This window comes from Seriola lalandi, unplaced genomic scaffold (genome assembly GCF_002814215.2).
Source record: "Seriola lalandi dorsalis isolate HSWRI2012SDOR001 ecotype SW California unplaced genomic scaffold, Sedor1 jcf7180002054816, whole genome shotgun sequence".
NCBI lineage: Eukaryota > Metazoa > Chordata > Actinopteri > Carangiformes > Carangidae > Seriola > Seriola lalandi.
In genome coordinates this window covers 313,550-316,131 of record NW_019525369.1, presented here as the reverse complement: position 1 = coordinate 316,131, position 2,582 = coordinate 313,550, and the positions used below count along the sequence as shown (strand labels likewise).

General features: G+C 42.1%; 1 protein-coding gene and 2 pseudogenes across 1 annotated transcript in view; 1 reads left to right on the top strand and 2 right to left on the bottom strand.

Moving 5' to 3' along the window:
- The window catches only part of LOC147817950 (tripartite motif-containing protein 16-like), a 2,204-nt pseudogene extending 1,375 nt beyond the window's left edge, over positions 1-829 (bottom strand).
- LOC111669744 (receptor-type tyrosine-protein phosphatase N2-like) overlaps positions 1-2,582 on the top strand; it is a 234,607-nt gene that overhangs the window by 51,108 nt on the left and 180,917 nt on the right. The gene's annotated exons all lie outside the window — the stretch shown is intronic.
- The window catches only part of LOC147817949 (tripartite motif-containing protein 16-like), a 1,739-nt pseudogene continuing 732 nt past the window's right edge, over positions 1,576-2,582 (bottom strand).

Here is a 2,582-nt window from a genome sequence, read left to right as displayed (position 1 = left end):
ATTGATGGCCTCCACCTCCTGTTGAAGCACCTTCACATCTTTGTCTCTGTCCTGGATTCTCTGCTGGATTTGTCGTCGACTCAGCTGGAGCTCTCTCTGCCTCTCAGTCCTTTCTGCTGCAGCTGAGACTGTGTCGTGGCCTTTATGTTCATCCACAGAGCAGAGATAACAGATACACTGCTGATCAGTGCGACAAAACATCTTCATCACCTCATCATGACGAGAGCAGATGTTCTCCTGGAGCTTCTTGGAGGGCTCCACCAGCTTGTGTTTCTTTAATGGAGCTACATCATAATGAGGCTGCAGGTGTTTCTCACAGTAGGAGACCAGACAAAATAGACATGATTTTAGAGCTTTCCGTTTTCTCCCAGTGCAGAAATCACAGGCCACATCTTCAGGTCCAGCATAGCAGTGATCAGCAGGAGCAGCTTGGAGTCCAGTGTTCTTCAGCTCCTCCACTAAATCTGCTAACATGGTGCTTTTCACCAGGACAGGTCTTGGTGTGAAGGTCTGCCTACACTGAGGACAGCTGTGGATTTTCTTCTGATCCTCTTCATCCCAGAAGCTTTTAATACAGTTCATGCAGTAGCTGTGTCCACAGGGAATAGTCACCGGATCCTTCAGTAGATCCAGACAGATTGAACAAGAGATGGTCTCCTGGTCCAGCTGAACTCCTTTCTGCGCCATTTCACCTCTCACTGTCAACGACTGTCTGAGTTTCAATTCTGTAGAACTGAAACTAGTTTGAACTCTGATCTGAACAACATGTGTCTCTGCAGTGAACGGGGCCTGTCAGCTCTTGCACTTCACCACATGTTGGTTCCACCCATCTCCAAACTGCAGATCTGAAGGGGAGGGAACAAGGAAATATGGACAGAGTTGAGCTCACTGTGTATGAGGGCAGGAAGAAGAGGGAGTGTTATCAGACTTTGACACTTCGCAGGAGGAGGGGCAGCACTAAATTAAAATGTTGTTTCCTCGTTTCAGTCTTTCCCCTCATTTGATAATAATCATGTCTTTAGTTGTATAATAGTTGTTGGCACCTGAGGGTTTGATGATGGCTCCATATTGCTGTAAGCCCTCCTCAAAATCAATTCAATATACTGTTATTTATTAAAAAAATAGATGAACAATGATAGACAGTTCTCAGACATACACTTTTATAAAAATAAAAATCTTGCGGTATAACAATTTTTCTCACATATTCAATGAACTTCTTTGGGTCATTTGTGACAAATCAAGTCAAATTCAGAAAGTCATCCTCATTCAAACCTGCACTACAAGTTTCAAATGGGTTTAAACTAATATCACTACATCAAACAAGTTATATGTGATAACTCTAAATCCAGAAGGACATGAATGAAGCACATCACCTGGTTTTATAATTTTTAGTAAGATTTTATTGATGTCATCATTTTAGTTTCATCCAAACACATCAACAGGGATCACACTCTTTTAAATCATCATCACAGCAGCAAAGAGTTTCATCTCTATTCATTACAGTTAAATTAATTCTGCATATAATAATCTATCTATCATTAATACAAATACATCAACACAAATATTCAACAAACATTCAGAGCACAGAGAAGTTTATATTTTCATGTGGAGAAATGTCAGTTTAGGTAAAGAAAAATCATCCTGAGCAGTGATATCCTCCATGGCTCCAGCTCCACCTAAAGAAACTCAAACATCAACACAACAATAAATGAGAAGAGGTCAAAGTACCACCCATAATGTTTGACTGACAGGTGATCTCTGTGCAGTGCAGAAACACAACAGCAATGAGCTTTTAGCAACAATGATGGAGACAAAATAAACTGATGAACTAAAATACAGATTTAAACCAACTACACCTTAAATGACCTTTGTCTATTTGAGTTTACACAACTCAGCTGTGTCATAAACCCAAAGTCCAGCATAGAGAGGCTGAGTGAATGTGGTCTGGACTCTGTGGAGGAGAGTCCTGGTTTCAGAGACACTGTAGAAGGACAGAACACCTGCTCTGTGATCCAGGTACACTCCTACTCTGGAGGGCCGAAGACCTGAGACTGGAGTGCTGATATTGTTGTACCACAATGTATAACTGTTTTGATCACTATCTAACGCCCAAGATTTGTCATTGTGTCCAAACACACATTCATTCCAGTTCCCTGCTCTGCTGATATTCTTGTATGCAACTGCTACACGAACTCCTCCACTTCCTCTCCACTCCACCTCCCAGTAACAACGTCCAGTCAGACTCTCTCTACTCAGGACCTGAGACCATGAAGTGAATCTGTCTGGGTGACTAGAATAAGACTGTTGTTGACTCATTCCTGTTGCTTTTCTGTTTCCCTCAGATAATAACAGAAGTGTGTGTGCTGTGTTTGGATCCAGTGTGATTTCTTGTGAATATTTTAAGAAGTCAGCTCTGGTCCTGGGCTCTGGTTGTGACAGTGAAACATCCACTTGAGTCACTGTCAGTGAGATGTTTGTCCATGTGTCTCTCAGAATGTCCTGTAGTTTATCTCTGAGCTGTGACACAGCTGCTGTCACATCCTCAAAGTAGCTCAGAGGACGGATATTGATGCTGGATGAGT